Source organism: Habropoda laboriosa, unplaced genomic scaffold, assembly GCF_001263275.1.
Source record: "Habropoda laboriosa isolate 0110345459 unplaced genomic scaffold, ASM126327v1 scaffold28, whole genome shotgun sequence".
In the NCBI taxonomy this organism is placed as follows: domain Eukaryota; kingdom Metazoa; phylum Arthropoda; class Insecta; order Hymenoptera; family Apidae; genus Habropoda; species Habropoda laboriosa.
The window spans coordinates 1,026,570-1,038,389 of NW_017100174.1; positions in this window are offsets into that span (position 1 = coordinate 1,026,570).

Genomic DNA, 11,820 nt, shown 5'->3' on the forward strand with positions numbered 1-11,820 from the left:
TCTCTTGCTCTCGGACAATATTGACTAATTCAGTCGTTTCGAGTCGTGTCCTTAAATTTTACGAGATCGCTCGCGTTAAATTGAAATCGCCTATCCGCGATCCGGCTGAATTAATTCGATCGATCCGCGCGGATTCCACGCTTGTCGCGTCGATAACTGCGGAAAAACGAGCTCGTCGAACTCGTAAAAGGCTCGCGTTAATGAACGTTCACGGAATGGGAATAAACGCGGGATAAAACGCGGTTATTCGATTAAAACAGGGTGTATAAAAAGCGGACCGGAGGGGGGGGGGGGATGAATTTAGAGGAAGAGATAAAAATATTCATGACAGGAGAGTGAAACGAAAAAAAAGGAGAAAAAAAAACAGAGGGACGGAGAGAGGGTAGCAGACGAGGTTTTTCTATTCCGGGGAGTGAGGGAAGATCGGCTTCGTACGCCTCGTAAATCGCTTGGAACAACCGCGATCCACGCGGCAATATTTCGCCACACGAGACAGAAAGAGAGACAGAGAGAGAGAATTTCGAGCGTTTCGAGCCGTTTGGCAGGGCACGCTCGCGCAACTTCCGGCCGCGTCGTTCGTCCGTTTCCTATTTACTTTTACAATAGCCGCCGGCGGCGGCCGCGTGTTTTATCGCGACGAGTATCCGTCGTGCACGACATTCCGATCGGGCTGATACCATATCGAACAAAAATTCTTCTGAATAATTCACCGTTCGTATCGGGGGCTCTTGTGCTTGCTACGGCATGCTGCGCTGCCCCCGTACTCTTTCTCAGCAACGAATTGTCTCTCGTAAAGCTCGAGGATTGAACCGATGGCCAGGATTTCAAACGTAAATCAGAGACAGTGAGAGAGGGAGAAAGAAACAAGAGTAAAAGAAGAACACGAAGATCGAAGATCCAGTCCGGGATGTACCTGTGATTTATTTTCCGGCCAGACTGTACCATCCCCCGTCCTCCAGCCCGCACTTTGCCACTATGGTGCACGAGGTAATGAAGTGGCAACACGGCGTTTCCAGGGGTTGAGGACGGGGGTGAGATTGATACCTCCAGTCACGTCGAGCTACGAGAGGAGGGGATGGAGGTGTCGAGAAACCGGATCGACGACGCAGGGGAGCAAAGTAGAAGGAGAGGAAACTGCTCTGGCAGGAAGAGGTAGCAGAGCAGCGGCGTGAGAGACGAAGAGAGGAAGAAGGAGTGGACGAGGCGCGAGAAGGAGGATTGAAGGAGGTTGGGGACGCGGGGTGGAGCTCGAGGTGGATCGCAAGAAAGGCTCGAGGGTGGCTTTGCTCGGTCGAGGGGTTGGAAACGTTTCGCTCAGTTAGATACGGCGTATCTCACCGCGGCGGTGGTGGCTGCCACGACTTCCGCGCACTAATTAAAGAAATTAGGAAGGGAGAGATAAATTTTTCCCGCTCCCCTCGCCCCGTTCAGCTGGTCTGGCCGAGTCTGGCCGAGTCTGGTCGGTCGGAAGACACCGCGGTAAAAGAGGGACGGAGCTCTTCTTTATTGCCGCTAACCTAATTGAAATGAGTGGCGCCGCGAGAAAGGGAGGCCCCGAATCGGATGAAGATCCAATCGCGACGGAAATGTACGAAGAGGTCTGCCCTCCGTGTTTTTATCCGTTTCATCTGTTTTATCTCTCTCTCTCTCTCTCTCTCTCTCTTTCTCTCTCTACCTCCCTCGCTTTGCTCGTTTTTCTTCTTCCTTTTCTCCCCCTTCGTCTCTACCTTTTTTTCTACTCGATCTGCTTCTTCGAGTTTCGACAACGATCCGATCTCCAATTATGACGAACGACGGGCTCTCTCACTCTCTCTCTCTCTCTTTCGTCGAGGGTATAATTAATCGTAATGAACCTGGCTTTCGTGCTAATTGCCCGGTGTTATCTGCTCTTGGAGAAGCGTCAAAAGAGCGTAAAGAGACGATAAAGAGAGGTGGAATTATCGGACGGTATCAGGAAAAAGATCGGAAACACAGGGGATTCCTGTGATTTCATTGAAACGGAGAGGATATAACTCCTCTGTGTGTAGTCTAGACGGACTGTACGCGGATCCACACAGATTTCGGATACCTAATTAGTTTATCTGGGAATAATCTTGTACAGTTAACGCGGCGCCAGGCGCAGACAGAGAGGCAGCGAGCGAGACCACCCTCGTCTAACTAAATTCTAATTAAGCGACCCTCCTGGAGAAACTGCTCGCCCCCTCTTGTACACGCCTTTGCTTACGTGCCACGTCTGGGAAGTGTATCCGCTATCTACGGTCTCCACGATGTAATCCATGCGCCGCTATAAACTGAATAACAGATGAAGGAACTTGTACCTAATCGTTAGAGGAAAAGTTTCGCAATTATAGGAACGTGGGGATTTATTCTGCTTCTGCCGACCGGGGTGAAATATGCCGAGCTTTGGGGGAACGATTATTAGCACTTTCGCGATACCTTCGGAAACTTTCTTCTTTTTTTCTCTCTCATGCTCACGAGGATTTCAAAAATATTACCGTCTCCGTTAATTTCTTCCAGCAAATATCTTCTGTCTCGTAATTTCACGAGAGGTTCAATATTCAGCTTCGCAAACAGCTGCTTCCAAAATAATTTGGAATAAAAACAGTGCATCTCAGTTCAAAAATTTCCAAAAAATTAATTAACAAAAAATGAGACAAAGATTAAACATCAAAATTGTATCTCCTTCCACCGTTACCTCGTCGTGCGCGATAGAATAAAAATCCCGGAAAACTCGTGAAATTAACGCCGGTGGAAAAAGAGCCTACGCTAACGACTAGCCGCGAGCGACGAGTATTCTAAAAACAATTAAAGGACGATTCCCACGGGCAAGACGTATTTTCCGGGACGCGGACCCCGTTCTTCCCGTGCCTCTCCTCTCTCTCTCTCTCTTTTTATTAATATTTCAAGCATCAGCCGACGACGACGTCGCTGAGCCGCATTTAGGCGGGGTAGTGCTCGAACTTGACGAGTTCGAAGCTTGAAAACTTGTGGAGGGCTGCCTGCCTGCGAGTCGAGGGCGGAAGCGCGGACGGGTTGGCGATGGGCGGAGGAAGAGAGAGGGGGAGGTGGGGCACGGCCGCAAATGAATTTTTTCCGAGCAAACGAATCCTCGAGTGTGCTCGACTCGGCTGCCTACACATAATGCCAAGCACCCTTCCATTCTGAAGAGGATGTTAAAGGACTCTAGAACGTGACAATGGCAGCCGCGGTGATTCGCAGTAGCGGCAATCATTGCTTCCTAACGTGTATCGGATCGAGTGGCTGCGATCCAAAGCTCGAAAGCGTATCGTTTCGAGCGTTTCCACGTCTCCTTTTTTCCACCTCTCTCTCTCTCTCTCTCTATCTCGGTATCTCTATTTTTCGTTGCGCTACTGTACTGTTGTTATTTCGTAACGGTGGTGAAACGTGGAAAAAAAGAAGTTTTTCGCGATCTTGCACTTGGCGTTCCAGCGGTCACGTTTCCATCTTGGAATTTCTGTGCGGATCTGTCTCTCCCTTTCTGGAGCTCGCTCTTTTCTCGAGGTGCGGACGGTTTCGTCTGCGAGTCTCTGCGGTTTCCGTGGAATTTACTTAAAGAATCAACGCGAAACTTCTTTCCTCGTTCAGATTTTTCAATTTTCTTTCTTTCTTTCTTTTTTTTTCTCTTTTTTATTCCTCTTTTGTTGGCTGTAGTTTTCACTTGTAATTTTAATCGACCAGAGGAATTGGACGTAACGGAGCGGCCAAGACACGGTAAAATACACAAGCGGTAGCAGGGAATTTCTCGTAGAAATTGCGCGGGCCGCGCGTATTTGGTAAAGGAAAATTAAAAACAAACAACGCAGGCGCGCGCTCGTGTGTACTTGCACATCAATTTCGAGCTGATTCGGCCGCGCGTTGCGCAATAACTCTCCGGGTAGATACAAATTGCTATCGAACGCGTATCAGTTCGCCGCCCTCGATCATTTGGCTAACAATAAACCACCGGCAGAAAGTGTCCGCGATATTTGATCTTTTTCTCGCGCGCGCGCGCGTGCTCCCAGTCGCGGCAGCAGAGTGAAATAAATAACAGATGTTTTGTTGCTTGGTCGACGCAATATTCCCGATCTTATCGCTTATCAAATTATCGAATTTAAACAAGAAACAACGATAGAGAAAGGAGTGGAGGGAAAAAGAAGGGAAAGAAAATGTTTGAACAGTGAAAAACAAGCGTTCGGTGATTTCCGCGCGTTGATTGAACTTTATCGACCATTTTGCGCACACGTCGTGTAAATTGAACGTAAGAGAAATTGGGAGAATTATTATGATTGCCTTGCCTCGTAATTAGCTTGTTTTTGTTATTGCGATAATGTTCCATTGATATTATCAATTTTTTAATATTCCCGTGTGAAAGTAGTTACCTTTATGTGATTTCACGGTAATGGAAATAATTTGATTGAAAATATCGGTGCTTACAGTTCTTAATTTTTCGTAAATATCGAGCACATTTTCAGAAGCAAACTGTGCGATTTCAAGAATTTTTAATATTATCATAAAGAATTTTGTAGATCAATACCAAAAAGTGGTAATAGAAATACAACTACGGACCAGTTACTTAAAATTAATATCGCAAGATTTAGTAATAATTTAGCAACAAACAATTCTTCAAGTTGTCTCAAAATTGTTCGTCTGTTTCTAAAAATTCTGACGTTCCTGCAATTGTTTAATGGTTCCAAAAATTTTTCCGTGTAGTAATATCAAACTTATGGATACATGAGCGTAGAGTACTAAAATGTTCACCTACTTCGTCGACGAATCGAAAGTGCGCGAGAGTTATCGCGTCTTCGGCGATCCGCGAATGTCTACGGATTCCGGGGATTCTAGCTCGCGCAACGCGTGCCGCGTATCGAAGCGATTTTCGCATATTATCCGTTGCTCGGAATTCATCGAGTTTCGACGAACCGCAAAAATCCCGAACCCCCCAAGATCGGATCCATCCCAGTCAATCCATCCGTGGCTCGGATTCCCAGCATCGTTCCCTCGCATCCGGTACTTTGACGCCAACCAATAAGCAATAAACGACAGAAACGAATCATTGTTATTAGATCGTTTAAGGGATAACTACTTTGACGGATGAAAACTTGCGCTGTTTTAAACAATTTTTGTCTAAGTAGATACTGTGGAATTGGTTTAATAATATGTTGCGAGTGATGGCGTGAATGTAGCGTGTTTGTCGAATCGTCTCGAGATTTGGAAAACGAGCGGATCATAGAGAGAAACAGGGAGTAAAAACAGTAGAACCGCGTTGTTATTGATATCAGAGAGTGCGCGAGAATTTTTGCGAGATATAATTAGATGGCGTAGATCAACTCATCATTATTCCTTTTTACGTGTGTTTATAGTTATTATGAAATTATTGTTATAAAATATATTGCTATTGAACTTATTAGCACGTGTTATACAACCACAGACACGATATATAATGAAATAAATTTTTGCGGTATTTATTGAACTGCTCTTACACGATGCAAAAATGTAAAACACCGAAGTACTTCGAATTTCTTCATCAAAATTATGGAAAATACGTTTGAATATATATATATATAGAAAAGAAAGAAATTTCTGAAATTTTTTAAATAAAAAGAAATTTTTTAGAATAAAAAGAACTTTCTATTTTTTCAAAGTTATAAAGTAGAATGACCGCTTGATACGAAGTGTTAGATTCTTCAAGGAGGAAAGAAAATCACTTCTTTACCTGAGATTCCCCAAAAGTAACGTGGAAATACTCAGAAATTTTCGAGTGATGAAATTGTTATAAAAAATTTTATTAACCCTTTGAGGACGACAAACTCACGGATGCGTTCAAATTTCATTTTCTCGATCTAAGGATCCTTAGGTCTAATAATCTCAGGATCATTAATGCTCAACCTTGGATGTCGTTAAAAATTCTATCGAAATAAGATCACTGTAACCTCCCAAAGGTATAAACTGTATTAAAAAGAAATTTCCAACAATTTTTAAACAATATCGCATGGTAACACTCTGCGTCTGAGATCATCTCCTCTATTCCTCTCTCTCTTAACCCTTTCGTCGCGTCTCCGTCGCTCAGTCTGCGGTCGGGTGCACCAGTTTCAAGGTTCGCTGAATTTCTCGGGGAACTGAAATATTCATATACGCGGGGCGGAAGCTTCGCGGACCCAGGCTGCGCACGAAGATTCGCAGAGTACGCCACGTGCATCCTCTAATACGGTAGACCACGCGCAGACACGTGTGCGCAGCGTGGATAAAGGCATGCATATGCAGCCATCGTATATACCGGTTATACGTCGGCCGGATTTGCATGTTATTTCGAAATCCGGGAATACGGGAGGCGGTAGCGATTTCCATGGGTCCCGTGTGGCCTCTGTCGCGGACCCGCAGCTTGAACAGATGCCACAGGATCCTTACTCAGACCGCTAACGAGAACAGAACCGAATGCACACGGATAAACCCGTGTTTTCGTCGGCACACGGATATTCCAGTCCTTGCGAGACGCTCCTGGAATGATATTGTTGCATTCTTCGGATACCCAGGAGAGACGCTGGGGTATATAATTCGGTACAGTTGCTTAACGCTTTATTAAGCGGTCTTCCGTCAGCTTTTGGAGGGTGCAGAGAGTCAATTTGAAAATGAAGCGGAAGATGTTGAGGTGTGAGGTTTCGCTGTTACGATTGTAATTTATGTGGAGGTTTAATTAATAAGCATTGCAAATTTCATTGTTATTTTATGTCACAAAAAGAAGACATCACTTGTTGATGAAATAAGGTGTTTAGAATTTTTATTCAAAATTTTTCAATTTCATATACGAACTTTTATTTCTAAGTCAGGTAAGAAGTGGCTTATTTGTACAGGTGTTGTTCTTTTAGCTTATGAACAGAAAATAACTTTTTTAGCTTATGAATGCCTTTCAACGCGAATGTTCACAGATAGATCCTACTCTAAAATTACTGTAGATATCATCAAAATGTTCTGATTCGTCTACTCTATGAATAACTATTGTCGCCACACCTGATTCGAATTTAACGCAATTTTTCTTTTTATTAGTAACTATTGACACTTTGCATACAAATAGATTCGTACCCGAAAATGATCGAAAATAATGTTCGACCTTACAAATCTAACAAAATTACCAATTTCAAAATTAAAACAAACCGATCCTCGCAATATTTCAAACACAAAAATTCTTCTACTCCGTCACTATGTCAGAGTGCCACAAGAGAAGCTCATTAGCGCGATAGCAGAGGGTGTCTTCGATACCAAATAGAGCCGAAGACGCGCGAGGAAGGCAGCCGGTTGCACAAGCGCGAGGCAACGAGCCTTACGATCTGCCGATCGGATAAGAGGCGAGCCAGCGAGCGGGAATTCGAGGCGTAAACGATGTAACGCGTGTGAATTACACGTTTCGCTTTGCCGGACGGGGGAACGCGAGCGTTTCGCGCTCGAAATTGCGGACACGCTTGGACGAAAATGAATTCACCCGCGTTGCGTAACGATCAACGATGGAATACCTTGTACTTTCACGCGACCGCTTGTCATTATCGTTTCCCCGCAAATATTAACCTCGCCGCAATCTCTCTCTCTCTCTCTCATTCTCTCTCATACTCGGCGGATAACGTTTACCCGTCATATTACGGTCTTAAGTAGCGAGATTAGAGTCGAGCACTCCGGTGATTCCCATTTGGAAAAGTGTCGTAAAAAAAAAGTGGGGAGGGAAATAACGGGAAAGATCATTGCCGGTTTACGAGCTGGCTACACGGAATTTCGCCTGTCCCGATTCCAATAAACGTGGCTGATTGTACGTTGCCCCGCGCAAGGCGTGGCGATAACAACGATACGACCGTGAACGAGGTGATTCTTGGCGAAAAGAAGAAAAAGGAAAGAAGAAAATAAATCTGAAATTTCTCGGATTTCTTTTCTCCTCTGTATATGTACAACCTTCTTCGGCTTTTTTTTTTTTTTTTTTGAGGGACCGAAGTTTCAAGAGTTGACATGCGCTTGACTGTAAATTGAGCGTGATATCGCTTCGTGTATACACCGGTATTTCCGTTTAGTTTATGGCTTGTAAACATTGGTGGAATTAGTGGCAAGGTTTGCACGATAGCTGTTGTTTAAACGATGTATTTGTTCGTTCTTTCGCTTGTTTAAGAGAGTGATTGTTGGAAATGTTGTCCTTGTCAGGATGATACCGGTTAGTCGTTTCATTGTCACACTTTGATATTTTCTAACGTTGAATTATCTTTCAGCGCTGCTTCCATGGAACGTTACAGAGAAAATTCATCGTGTGACAATCGCGTGTTTTTTCAAATACTCATTTTCAGTACCAATTCAATCATTTTTTCATACTGCTTACCGTATAACCTTATAAAGAAAAATAAAACATTCATTTATTGTTTTACCACACGTTGTTCCAAGTACAAATTTTTAGTGCCAAGTGAATCATTTTTTTATACTGCTTACCGTATAACCTTATAAAGAAAAATAAAACGTTCATTTATTGTTTTACCACACGTTTTTCCAAATACAAATTTTTAGTGCCAAGTGAATGTTGGATTATAAAGAGAAATGAGTACGTGTCTGTGTAATAGTAACGGCAAAAATAATCAATATACTGAGACAGATTAATATAAATATATATATAGAAATAGCATAGTAACCATCTGTTTAGTATGGGTGACGCAGATACGTTTCTTTTTTTCTCTGCGTCTTGCTGATGTTTTGTTTGATTGATTGCATAGCGACGTGCCTTCCTCGCGTATCAAAATAAAGAAGATTCATAATTAAAATAATATCTTTTAATTTATCACCATAATTCTAACAGTGAATCATTTTTCGATACTGTTCACCATATAATCTTATCAAGAAAAATACAAAATTCACAATTTTATCGTTCATTGTGTCAACCACACATATTTCCAAATACACGGTACCATTGGAATGACTTTTTGATACTGCTTACCATATAATTTTATTTAAAAAAATACAAACTTCGTAATTCTGTCATTCGTTGTATCAACTACACGTTTTCAGTACCAATTAGATAACTGTTAAACTACAGCTCACCGCACAACCTTCTGAACAAAATTAAAAACCTCATAATTCTCATCGCGAGTCAACCGCACTCCACTTACCTCCCCTAATTTACATTTCACACTGATTCCTCAAACCACGCTTATCAGCCTACGCAAAAAAGGAAAAAAAGAAAGCCCCATAAAATCACACCTAGCGCTCCATTTCACAGGCGAATCCAAAGCTACACACGCCCTTCCGCGATCGTAACCATTCCAACGCCTCCCTTTCTCAGGCGAGCAAACTTCCTTAGCTCTTGCCGCGCGGTTCCGCTAGATCCGGATTAATGCGCGCGAAGAACGCGAGCCGGGCCGTGATACGGCGATGAAAAGATTTTCCACGGCGGGTAATGCATTGGCCGTGGGCACGGACGAAGACCATAACGGTACAGCGATAATGAGTCATTAATGCGCGGGATATTTGCACGCGGCCAGGAGGAGGGCTCGCGTTCCGTGGAACGCGAGCTCGCGCGCGGGGATTGATTATCTCGCGCTGTTATAGTCACCTGCAGGCGTAGACGATGTTTATAACTGCTACGTGACTGGCGTACGTGTAAGCATTACGCCGAGGGTAATTAGGGAACGGCTCGGGATGAAGAATTATCCCAGGGCAAATATTTATGTCTCTCCCGAACGAAACGCTCGCTCGGCAAGTTAGATCCCGCTTACACAATTCGAAAAACACGAGATGTCCTCGCTGAATAAAATAGCAGTCGATTGGGGAAAAGTAAGCGTACACGCGATAGAGAAGAAGGGGTAGAAAGGAAAATTATCGAACGAGGAGCGCGAGCGCGGCTGGTGTAAAGGCGATTTTCATTTGTTCGCGCGCGGCGATAACGAGGCAACGCGTCGCATAAATTTCAACAGGCGGCGGCCTCGCAACACGCTCGCTTTCGTTTTTCCCACCCGTTCACGCTCCACGCGTGCCTCTTTCTTTTCGACGTATTTTATCGACCGTGAACCGACTTCGGACGATCGAAGTTAACGAACGTGGGCATATACATGTACAGGCGTATAGTGCGAGGTAAAATAGGCTTTGGAGTGGTTTTTGTTCGGCCGCGGGATCGTTAGTCCACCGGCGAGAAAATGAGCGTTAGTTTCTTCTGTATTGTTAATGGGCGAAACCAGAAACATACCGACGTATGTTCGAATATGTGTGTGTGTTGATTGTGTGGATAATTGGGAGGTTACCGAACGCGTGTCCGTGTGTGTGTGCGTGGGTGGACCACGGTGGAGGAAGGTCGAAATACAAAGTTAAAGAGGCATGAAGTATGTATGCGCGGTGATTCTTTGGGGTGGAGCGTGTAAGGGAAATGGAGAGGTTAACCGGTCGACGAGATTACGCTCGGATGAAATGGAATTGTACCGTAGTGGGTTATGTACAATGTAGAGAATGTTGTAAATTAAACGTCGTAAGACTCTAATGTGTTCTGCTTTCTTTCTTATTCGAGGATACATTACCGAGGAAACGAGTTTCTTCTCATTCATAATAAGTTAGGCATTCAGATATTCCGAGTTCGACTTTGTTTTTACCTCGATTCCTACATTGCGAAGAAAAATTTGAACAAACCAAACACATGTGTCTGACAATTAATCACTTTACTGGTGCCCTTTCTTCCTTTTACGATCGCAAGGTTAAGCTGGCGTAAGTTCAGTTTGTTATTAATAGAAAAAAAGTATGCGTGGCTGTGGTAAAAATAAGTAATGTTAATTAGGCAAACAGAATGTTAATGTCACACGTTGATGTAAAATGTGTTATAAAAATAGCCTCCGCCAGATATTCTAATGAAACGTATCAGAAGATTGTCGCGAGGAAAAATGTAATTACTATGCTTACACAATATCCAGGATGTGTCAAGCATAATCAAGCAACAAAATGCAAATACGCAACAGGAAAAATAGAACAAAGTACATGCATGCATAATGTATGAATGTAAAAAGTGAAGTGCAATTACGCTAAAAGAAAAAAGAGAAAGAAATACCACATAAACAGCGCAACAAACTGTTAATCTACACTCTTGAATTTCCACATCGGATCGTTATAGTAACAGCCTGCAAATTGCGTCAAATTTTCCATTCATCCTGCATCCCTCCGCAAAAACACTGGCCATTTTAACCGTTCGAAAAAGGCAACTTGAAACAATCACAGGCCGCCGCCTCGGTAAAATGGAACGTCTAACCTACCTTTGCCACACTCGAAATCGCCGTTTGTTTCCGGATACCTTAAAAGTTCAACAGCTCGCGAATTCTGTTCACGACTACGCGCGGGACAAAGTATCGATTATTTCTCAGGTGTTAAGCGGTCGCGAGGAAAAAAGCGTTTCCATTAACGAAAGTGACGGGTGCTCAAGGAGGCGAGAGCTCCGCTCGCCTCGCGTCGCGTCGCAAAGCGGGAACAAAAGGGCGCGCTAGCTCGCGCCACGATTTCTAGCAGCGCGAAATTACAAAGCAGGCCGCGTCCGTGACTAACGAAATTAAAAACAGAATTCCCGGGGTCGCGGTGTCGCGCGCTTCCTACGCCACCGAGGAGACGCCGCGTCGCCGCGCCGGCACGATTTTAATTAACCAAATTCTCTCCCGCGTTTTTGTCCACGACCACGACTGCAGGCAATAAACATGGTGGAAGTCGCGTTGCATCGCGACAAGAAGAGCTCCGTTATGCCGAGTCGCCACGGATTTATGCGCGCGCCGCGCCGCGCCGCTTCCAGCGGAGCGCGAAATAATTCGCGTGGTGCTCTCGAGAATGTATGAAAGGACT